At 41.2% G+C, this 11,776-nt stretch overlaps 1 protein-coding gene and 1 long non-coding RNA gene across 2 annotated transcripts in view; one reads left to right on the top strand and one right to left on the bottom strand.

Moving 5' to 3' along the window:
* LOC117282246 overlaps positions 1 to 11,776 on the bottom strand; it is a 537,046-nt gene that overhangs the window by 481,159 nt on the left and 44,111 nt on the right. The window lies entirely within an intron of this gene.
* LOC111863630 overlaps positions 1 to 11,776 on the top strand; it is a 364,157-nt gene that overhangs the window by 308,326 nt on the left and 44,055 nt on the right. The window lies entirely within an intron of this gene.

Here is an 11,776-nt window from a genome sequence, read left to right as displayed (position 1 = left end):
GAGAAGGTATAAATCACCAGGTAGTGATCAAATCCCGGCAGAACTTATTCAAGAAACAGGTGAAATATTACGTTCTAAGATCCAAAAGTTAATTAATTCTATTTGGAATAAGGACAAATTGCCTAATTAGTGGAAGGAGTCTATTATTGTACAAGTTCACAATAAGGGTGACAAAGCGGACTCTGGTAATTATCGTGGGATATCACTGCTTCATACACAATTTTATCCAATATTCTTCTCTCAAAGTTAAGTCCATATATAGATGAAATTATTGGTGATCATCAGCTTGGGTTTCGACGTAACAGATCAAGTACTGATCAGATCTTTTGTATTCATCAGATACTGAAGAAAAAATGGGAGTTCAATGAAACAGTACATCAGCTATTCATAGCCCTCAAGAAAGCCCATGATTCAGTTAGGAGGAAAGTACTGTACAATATTCTCAGAGAGTTTGGGGTACCCATGAAACTAGTTTGGCTGATTAAAATGTGTTTAAGCGAAACATATAGTAAAGTCCGTATAGGTATACATTTACCTATAACTTTCTTATCCGGATTAGTCTAAAACAAGGAGAAGCTTCTTTTTCGCATAGTGGGGGATTGAGTGCAGCTNACAGTACATCAGCTATTCATAGCCCTCAAGAAAGCCCATGATTCAGTTAGGAGGAAAGTACTGTACAATATTCTCAGAGAGTTTGGGGTACCCATGAAACTAGTTTGGCTGATTAAAATGTGTTTAAGCGAAACATATAGTAAAGTTCGTATAGGTATACATTTACCTATAACTTTCTTATCCAGAATGGTCTAAAACAAGGAGAACCTTCTTTTTCACATAGTGGGGGATTGAGTGCAGCTGGGTTCACTTGGCACAGCGGCCACTGATTGGCCTATTGTACCTGAAGGAAAAGCTTTATCGCCACTGCTTTTTAACTTTGCTTTAAAATATGCCATCAGTAAGGCACAGGAAAACCAGGTGGGACTGAAATTAAATGGAACACATCAGCTGTTAGTCCATGCTCATGATGTGAATCTACTGCGTGATAACTTAGATACCACACAGAAAAACACAGAAAATATAATTGACGCTATCAAGGAGGTTGGTCTATAAGAAAACACAGGGAAAAATAAGTACGTATATGTTGCTATCTCGTCAGCAGAATGCAGGACAAAATCACGACATAAAGACAGTTAACAGAAGCTTTGAAAATGTGGCGCAGTTCAGATATTTGGGAACAACTATAACAAATTAAAACCTGACTCAGAAGGAAATTAAGAGGAGGTTAAATTCGGGTAATTCTTGTTACCATTCAGTGCAGAACATTTTGTCTTCACGTCTGTTGTCAAAAAACATAAAAATAAGAATATGCAAGACTATAATTTTGCCTGTGGTTCTGTATTTATGTGAAACATGCACTCTGACATTAAGGGAGGAGCACAGACTGAGGGTGATGAGAACAGGGTATTGAAGAGAATATATGTACCGAAGAGAGACGAAGAGACGGGAGATTGGAGAAAACTGCGTAATGAGGAGCTTCATAATTTGTTCTCTTCGCCAAATATTGTTAGAATGATCAAGCGAAGGAGGATGAGGTGGGCAGGGCGTGGAGCACGAACGGGAGAGAAGAGGAATACATATAGGATATTGGTTGGAAAGCCAGAAGGAAAGAGACCACTTGGAAGACCAAAGTGTAGGTGGGTGCATAATAATAAAATTAATCTTAAGAGAGATAGGATTGGATGGTATGAATTGGATAGACCCGGCTGAGGATAGGGACCAGTGGAGGGCTGTTGTGAAAACGGTAACGAACTTTCGGGTTCAATAAAATACTGGGAAATTCTTGAGAAGTTGCACAATTGGCAGCTTCTCAAGAAGTGCTGAGCTATAGGAGTGAGCGAAGAGTGATATTTTCGGTTTACTTAACGATATCAGCATCTCCGACCATGCAGCGTTGAACTGGGGGGACGATAATAATAAATCTGTAAGGTTCTGGAGGGAACCGGCCGTGGTCTTCTTCAAGATAATATTCCAGCACTTCCCTGGCGGACGGGAGAATAACACGAACACTTTCAGTCAAGACAGTAGATTCTAAAGTGTTCCCCCTTTTCTATCATAGTTCCAAGCATGTGCGTGCTTCATCACAATGTTTATTGTATATTTTCTTGTTATCTCCCGCCAGATTAGTCTGCTCTCAAATGATTAAATAGCTTAGTGAATCTGATAGGAGTTGTCCAGTGAGTGAGATTAGCCTTTTCTAAGGGTCCCAACCGAGCGTCTCCCCCATCACCTGAGGACGGGAAGTGACACAGTTTCCGAAACATCAAGTTTTCTATTTTCTAGAATACCGGACGATGGAAAACGTCCAAAAACCCAATAATTCTGTCAGATAGTTAGTGTCTCGACAGAATGTCGAATCGAGAACTTCCAGAACGCAGAACCGCACGAGCAAAGTTGCTTGGTTTAAAAGTGTCTGCCTGAGGGAATTCAAAATGCAGTTTGCAACAAAAGTACAAAAGTATGTGCTCAAGAATAATAAAGAAAGACCCTGAACATGCTGTCATTAAAGCAGCTGGCCTGTCTGTAGTGACTGCAACTGCAGTGGACATGAGTTATGTTTTCAGAAGAGCGAATCGTGAATTTCATTCAAGGTATTATATACTAAGATCCTATACAGTATACCTTCTCGTATAAATTGTAATCTAAATTCAGACTGCAAATTGGTCTTCCAGCGTTCTTGTATTTCTTGACGTCAAACTGCAAATTCGTTTTACTACCAACTTAATTTAATGGCGCCTTAATTACCCTTCTTCATAAACTGGAATAGTGCCAAATTCCTTCAAAATAAAAGTTTACTCATCCACGTTAAAGTTGAGTGGATAGGCTTCAAGGTTTGGCAAGAGCCCTCAGCACTTTACACGCTGCTCAAAAGCAGTTTCAGCCCCTTTTAGAACGCCTGAATTTATTGGGCTCATATATTCTATTATAACACTGTCGAGCCAAAGGTCATATCTCGACTGAAACTTCTGTGTTATTTTGCTTCAGAAATTAATAGCGCAGTACCTGAATACACAGCTTTCTTGACATAGCCGAATGAATCCTCTGTGTGTTACATTACACAGTGGATGGCAATCGAGCGAATTATTACAAAGTAGTAAAGAGTTATTGTTCCATTGTGTTATATTTTCTATGAATGAAATGTAAGAAAGAATACTTACACTTAACACAACTCACAATATATTTTCTTACACTGAATTCCATTTATATTCAGAGAACGGTTCATTTATTGAAACGTGGAACATTTTGAATATGTAAAATTGTAAAGTTATCCCCATAACAGACCGTGAAGGCACTTATGGATGTGAGACGTCGAGGCTCCCACATTTTTTCTAGACAATCGACTCACAGATGGCGGTAAGATTGTCAGCCTTCAGCGCCGGCCGCCCGTCATTAACTTCCCAGGAAGACTCCTGGTATTCATTTCTGTTAGAGGCTGAGTCGACCCCTGGGCCACAGTGCAGCTGGAAGGGATAGGTCAACTGAAAATATCCACCTCATCGGGACTCGAACCCGCGTCCTTCCGGCTTCTAGTATAATGCCTCAACCAACTATATTCTAGAACTGGAATTTTAAATACTTTAAGAGAATATATAAGCGAGCACATCGCTTTAAAGGCACATGGAGTGAGTTAGGTTTAGACATAATAATAACCGAGACCCTATGTCGGCCTGTATCATCTTCATCAGCCTCTTCACCCTTCTGGAAACAGCACCTAGAACCCATTATTTAAAAAGCGTGACAGATCCCAACAGTTTGGTGAATCTGTCCACACCTGCCTGATAACATATTATGTAACCTATAGTCCACCACATTACTGGCTGATCTGTCCCATCTATAACATTAACATATGAAAAATGTACTCATTGCTGCCACCTTAAACATCAATTCATCTGCGTAAAGAGGAATTTTAATATAATAATTACAATCTACTCTCGATAATATGGAGTAATAAGTAAATTTGTTCTATGTATAATCCACAGATGATACTCTGACAGGCCCTGTAGAGGAATGGTGAGCCTAAAGAGAATAAGACAGAAATAGGACACGCCGAAACTAAACAAGAAAAAGAATAAAACATACGAGTATCCTAATTATGACCGTTGTGTTCCCAGAACAATGAAATTTTCTGAAGTCGTACTCCTCACTTCACTGCTACCTGTGCAAAGCATCAGTCCAGTGAGAAAGGCCTGCATCGGAAATTTGTCTCAAACAAAGCTGAATATATAATTTTCGTAATAAAGTTGCATAACGATCCAGGATATGTCAGTAAAGCAACTGGGCAATTTCTGGACAGCTAGGTTTCTAATCTTGGTAGAGCAGAGACTTTTCTCTTCGTCCCTATGCAGAGAGCTTCCTACTCGAAGGGGAGGGGGGGTTCGGTGGACCCTCCTTCGGTTAAAAAAATCGGCCTGAGTTGCCCAGTCACTTGCATCAAGTGACGAAGTATACAGTGCTTGAACACCAGTCCACGAATGAAGCCATATCAGTGTATTCACTTACGCTTCTAAATTAACAGTTATTCCTCTTCTCAAGGTGACGGCAAGCACAAGTCCTCGAGTGTCCCGGGAAAAAGTGTCGCCATGATTTTTCTGCCGAAGACTGAATTTCTTCTAACTCGGAGAATTACAATAGTCTACATACACTTGCGTCTTCAATGTTCAGCCAGAGTGAGAACTGCGTTATAGCTATGCGTGTATTCACCATAATAATGTTTCTCATTCTCTCAACACTGGCATCCGTCAGCGCTGTGGGCTGTCTCTGCAAGGCAAATCACGAATGTTTGCATACCCAGCCTAGCCTGAGGCTCTTTACGCCCAGCGGCTAACTGTGCTGCGACCGAAAGTATCCTCCCCGTACACCTTCGGCAGTCGCTTGCGGATATTTCCCACCGTCTTGTTCTCACACACCAGGATCTCAGTAACAACACTTTCTTTCTGACGAACGTCGTTGACAGCAGCCATGTTTAATGAATGATACACCTGCACCACTAGCGGAGGAAGGATGAACTAGGTTTGATTAGAAGCGGGACGAATGTGTCTGTGTGCTGCTTGAATAGGAACGCGGTACAATAATCGGGGGGAGTAAAAAGAATACGGTGCATTACTTTTGGAGTGACCCCCGTACTTCTAATTCATCACTCGGAATTATATGTTAAAGTAGACAGTGACTTACTGAATCACCTAATTTATCACTCAAAACTATTCTCTCATTTCAAGATTTATAAACTATTTACACATATCATTAAGTAAAATATGAGACAGAAACCTAATTGTTTATTGGACTACAAATTCTATTTACACCGAAGTCTCTTAAAAATTCAGAAGAACGAGTCTATGCAGAAATACTACAACCTTTTAATGCAACAAAATTAGGATACAAGTGCAAGAACTCGGAAATCGAGATAGCGTAAGAGTCCGAGTTCTGGTACGGTCTAGAACTGTCTCTTCTCCAAGACGCCAAAACCGGTTGTGGGGCCCACCCAACCTCCTATCCAGTTGATAGAGGGGACTCCTTTCCCGGGGTAAAGCGGCCGAGGCGTGATGCTGACTGCTCACCTCCAGCCAGTGCAGAGGTCAAGAAAATGTTAATTTATATATCCACTCCCCCATAAGCCTTCATGGCGTATTGCTTAATTCGTTAAGCATAGGCACTTTACCTTACCGTACATGAAAGAACTGCGAACAACGTTACATTTCCCTTCACAAATATGTTTAGCAATTTATTTTCCTTGTTCATTTTTCTAAGAATATGACTGCTCTATTAAGTACTGGCAGCCACGATCTTGATTTCTCGCTTCGACGTATCACGAAACGCTTATGTTCCTGTCATGCTCTTTGCTTTACACAAACACGGAACAGTCGCATACAGACATCTATATCTCAAGTGGGATTCGAACCCACGATCCCAGTGTTCGAGCGGGCGAAGACAGTTCATGCCTTACAACGCGCGGCCACTGGGATCGGCTCGTTTCCTACTACAAGATTTCCTTCCTGTTGAGGTACACTACATAAACTACTACCACGCTTTATTAACACGGATCTACTTGTCATATCCGGTTCTAATTACTGTCATCTCGGAATTTTCAAATGCCAAAAAAAGACGCACATATATAATGCGTAGATAAACGGGCCTCATGCTGCTCCTTTCATCAAGCTGACATTACGCAACCCCCCGCCCCCACTATTGTGGCCTAAGCCACTTGAATCCATTCAGCAACAGATTTCTTTATGGTCCATTTTAATGGGAAATTCCAATTCATGCGTAAATTTCCATATGATCTCACTTTCTTCATCTTTAGGATAAATTTTTAATTTTTTTCTGATTTTTCCCCTTACTTCTACGTTTCCAGCTCAACTCATCCTCCTTGATTTGGTGGCACTGATAGTAATGATGAATTTGATGACGATAATGATGATGATGATGATGATGATGATAATTCAATTCTTTATTATTCACGTTCCGAATCTACAGCTGCAAGGCCAATTACAGACAGAGCACAGGGTAGATACAAGTAATTACATTCATACAAAATCATAAATTTCTGTCATCTGACTAAAACCCACTTAGGCGGTGGACGCAATCATACCATCGAAGAGAAATTCGTGCCATAAGTTTGTATTTCCTTATAAATGAAGAAAGGTGCTCTGAAAGACCATTGTTAGCAGCTGCACTGTCAAGAAAATTAAATTCAAGGAACACGGCCATTATCCTGAAAGGTAATCCCAGGAAAACAAGAGAAGAGCCAACATCCGACTCAGCACGTTGTCACAGCGGTACATCTGGCTTGTTCTAGTCAGGGAAAACCAGTTTTGAGTCTGAATTTTTGCGTCTTCACGGGAATTCAGCGGTCGTATATGCAGTTCTCAATAAGGAGCCGGGGATAGCGCAGTCAGATAGCGACTGGCTACGGGCTGGACGACAGATGGGTCTGAGTTCGAGTCCCGGTGTAGGCAAGGACTTTCACTTCTCCATGTCGTGAAGACCGAATCTGGGGCCCAGCCAACCTCCTATCCAATGTGTGACAGGGATAAAACGGCCGGGGCGTGAAGCTGACCACTCGCCTCAAACTAGTGCCGAGGTCAAGAAAACGTGGATCAATCCATTCACTCCCTTACACGTCTTAATGGCGTAGTGCTTAATTAGTTAGGCACAGGGCTAACTTTACCTTCCCTTCTCAGTGTATAACTATGTACGTTCTAATAATTTTCCAGTTCAATTAAATTCCAATTAAAACAGGAATGTTAAACAAATGAATCATTAATCGGACCCAATGCTTGAAATTTATCGTTATTAGTAGGCCTACATTGATATATAATTTTGACGATGAACGGTGTTTTTACGTAATCGTGATAGGGGAATATGAGAAGGATATTACGTACACATGGTCTGCATTCGCTAAGCACAGGAGATTATGCAGTAGTTCGGGATGTCCATACTCCTGCACTGTAAGGATAAATATGAGAACAGCATTCGAGCAAACAGCTGAACAGTGAAGCTACTGCTCTAGAAGTGATGCCATAATTTAGCAAGGAAATTTCCAGTCCGCCATTCGAAGATGTACAAAGAGTCATGAAACTTGCAAATATTCAAATCGCATTTCCCTAAGGGTCTATCCCTCGAGTCCAATAATGCATCTCATTACAGCTTTTAGACTTTGCTTCCAAATACATAATGGAAGTTTACGCAAACGACCATTTGCAATGTTAAATGTTAATGCTTCCCTTGACATGAAAATTCTGATGAAGCATACACTACGGCCTATATAAAGTGTAATGCCGTTAATTACTCCGGATAATAAAACACTACTCATTGATTTTGTGCAAAGAGACCATGACAGAGTGCATTAAGTAAGCACTGGGAATCAATCCGGTTGTGTAATGTAGACTTTCCCAAAATCATGGTCCGCACAAATATATATGTGATTTTCATGGCAAAGTCTTCATATTATTTTCTTTCTGGATGTCACGGAGTTTGATTATTTACTAAATATCACTCTCAGTTCATTCAAAATCTTAAAATAATTCGTCTAATATTCGGGTAGTCTGGTGGAGAAAATTCGGCAACTAAGTGGGCCGCGGTCCAAAAACGTTTGACAAACCCTGAAGTAGGGACGACTGTTCATATAGATGCAATATGTGTAATTTTGTTCGATCATCAAGAGTACGCCTATATGAAAACAAAAATTATGCAGTTTAACTACAGATCCATTAATTTCACCCGTAACAAGTATAAGGAAGTTCTTGGTTATGTCGCGGTAGAAAGCGTGAGTTGCGTTGAAAAAGTCGTTTTCGAAGATTGGTGCTACAAACGTAAGGCGGTGAATGCAACATGCATTACTGAAGACAAGAATCTTGATCCATGCATTTAAGAATTAGAATCAATTCTGTCACATTATGAAAGGAGAATATCCACTATACTATTTTCTTAGATCCGTCGCCTCTTCAGAGGACGCCAAAGTAGTTATAAAATATGTCTGAGCTGAAACAGTCATTAACCAATGTGTAATCGAACATTACCTCCACAAAGCCATTTATAAAAATTACGAGTAATTATATAATCTCAAATATATTGTGACATGTTGACCCCTACCTCCCCAGCTGCACGTAGCGGTAACATAGCGCTCGCGTAGTCGGCAAGTAATCACCCCGCATCCTGGTAGCTATGCAACGCGCAACGCGCGGTGACGTCACGAGCGTAGCCGAAGTGAGCCGAGCGGAGCCGACGTTAGCCGAGTCCCCGCAACCTTGAGGCTATACGCCACGTCACACTAGCGACAGCGTCCTAGGCTATACGCCACGTCACACTAGCATCAGCGCACGGCTATATAAGCGGACTGCACAGTAGCTACGAGTTAGTTGTAAATTGGCTACGGCAGAGTTACAAAGTAACAGCCGACTACAGTTGAAACATAGCAGCCTGCGAGTGTGCGATAACTAAGAAGTCAGCGAGCGGAAGACTTATTGTGTGCTTTCCAGACATAGTGAGTGCTGTAGTACAGTTATACTCGGAGTGTGTATTTCAGGGAGACTTTTATAGCTCCCGCGTTATTAATAAGTGAAGACAGGTGAAGATTGTGTTAAGAGATTTTGTTGTAGGGTTTGTAAAGTGTGAAAACCCGTAACATTGTTATAATTATTTGTAGCCGTTGTTTGTAGATTGTTAAATAAACCAATTAACCATCTCTACGGCCTATTCAGTAACGAAACACGTTACAATATTTATACTCTAAGACTTAATATAATGTTTATACTAAGAGTGACATATACTCAGTTCTTGTTATAACTGTTTTGAGAATTTTTAGCATGGAGCATTTAGATAAGACCCATGCGACCCGAGACCATCGCACGATAACTAGCATGGAATGTGTGGTAGTTACTCCAGCCAAGATTAAAGAAGCTTCTGAGGCTTTCAGGATCTGTTAGGAGGTTCTGGATGTATTTAAATTAAATAAGCGAATTTTATTGGCTGTGCAGATTAGCACTGTGGACCGCGTAATTGGTAAGCCAATCAAAGATTAATTACGAGGGAAGTTTACGTCATTTTGAAGTAGACGCTTGTTAACTTCAAGTAACGCCTTTTGCAACAATCGCAAACTAACTTTTGAGTGATCTAGACGCAAAATTACACGCCTTCCACTAACCAATTAAGGGCACTTACACTTAGCGTTGGAGAAGAGTGGCTATTAGTGAACTTAAGAGTAATACGTGTGTAATACGTGGGGTTAGAAGTGTGAACAATTAAAGCTAATTATTTTATTGGCTAAGAAGGAGTTTCAATATTTCTTAGTGTTCCCCTGTCTCGCCGAAGGAAGGCCCGTTAAACCTCGAGACAGATTTCACATGTTCTCCCGTTAATATCGATTAGTGCAACCCCATAATCCCTCTTAACCTACACGTACCGTATGGTTACATGGAGCCAAATTGTTCCTTCGCCACCTTGAACCTTTCCACTACCAGAAGGAGCCTTGCGGGCAGCGAGTACAAGTACGAGTACAAGTGGGAATAAGAGAGGAGACAACGCAGAGGTGACAGAAACTAAGGAGCAGTTACAGAAGTGGTCACCAACGCGCGGTAATAACAGTTGATGAATGGGCTCTTACAAATAGTTAGTTGATTAAGTGACGGCTTCATAGTCGACCGAGTTCCTATGTTCACTGGTCACTATTGTTGTATTATACTATACATATAGTATATCCATGCGACCTCCAAAAGCAGCCAAAAGCTAGGTTAGACTTGAAGACTATAAACCTAAACACCAAGGATACGATCATGTTGTGCCTCGTCACGCTTATAGAACACTTGAGAATGTAATGGCAGATAACTAGAGCGATGTAATGAAAGGACAAGGAGACTGCTTGTACCGGTTCTCACGGTCTCTTCGCTTGCGGATTTATTTTTCCTTCTACCCTAAAGATGAAGGCGATACGTTCCTCCGAAACGTCGGTTAACACCACATCTATACGGTGCCACATCCCAGTAAACTTCTTTCTTCATAGTCACCACCGTGAAACCATCAAATTCTTTACGAAATGTTTTCCGAAGCTATACAGCCTCGACACTATCAGATTCGTTAAACAACTAAACTAAAGAAAATAATTTAATGCATATTTGTGCTAAATGAGTAAAGAAAATGCTGGAGTAGAATCCACAGTATTAAATTTAACATACATATTTTACATTATATCTGTACTTTCGTTCTTCTAAAAATCTAAAGCACTCCAACAATGTAGGTTTTCCCATTTCTGAATCCTTGAGCATAAAAGAGCTCTACAACTCTTCCCCTACACATATGCACACATACGCTCATCCATCAATGACAGTTATTATCAAGTTTTCCTTTCTGGTATATTTTCTCTTCTCATATCCTTGTTAGTCTCCATCTCTCTCTCCGAGGGCCATTAGTTCACAACGTAAAATATGCTTAGAGAGCAGTCCAGCAGTCATACCAGCTAAACTTCCTCTTCTTCAGTAAAATTACGTGTATAAATATTTAACTGATGCCTGGTTTGAAAGTTTCAGTTCCGTGTGCGCTCAGCAATATGAACCAGAAATCTCATTTCAACTGGCTCAACGTTACGTTTGTCCAATCTATTATTTATGGAACGGTTTTCGTACCTTTGAGTTAGAAGTGGGCCGACCATGATATTATAAGTGTGATATTTAATATTTAATATTGGAGCAACGTAACAATATATTTGATGCAATTCTGTCTTCCAACGTCTCAGCAGTAGGGGTACTCCTTGGGGGGAGGGGGAACGCGGTAGCGTACTTCATTCATTCATTCATTATTGGAGGGGGTGGGTTTCCCCATGCACCGCGACCGGTTGTTGATCTATTGTACGTCCCCCTTTGATATTCTACCAGTCGCCATACCCTTCCGGTACTGGTGCTCGCTATCAGCCCCGTTCAGCCAGCGAGTTCGGCCCCTCTACTGGCAGTGGTACCCGATACTTCCCCATCTACCGGAGGCATTGGAAACTACTTGGGCGGGAAACATTTTACCTAATTTTGCTCAGAGGTCTCCTAGAGACATGAGGATCTTTTACGTGCCGTAAATCTACGACACGGGACCCACGGCTTAAAGTCCCTCCCGGAGGACTTGTTCCCTGAATTTTTCCGCCCTTAAAAATTCCACGACCTCCGCCGGGTTTGAACCCGCGTACCTTGAGTCATGAGGTGGGAACGTGACCCCTAGACTACGGAGGCCGCTGGTAGCGTACTTG

The sequence above is a fragment of the Cryptotermes secundus genome, unplaced genomic scaffold (assembly GCF_002891405.2).
Source record: "Cryptotermes secundus unplaced genomic scaffold, Csec_1.0 scaffold99, whole genome shotgun sequence".
Taxonomy (NCBI): Eukaryota; Metazoa; Arthropoda; class Insecta; order Blattodea; family Kalotermitidae; genus Cryptotermes; species Cryptotermes secundus.
This window is presented reverse-complemented; position numbering and strand designations above follow the sequence as displayed.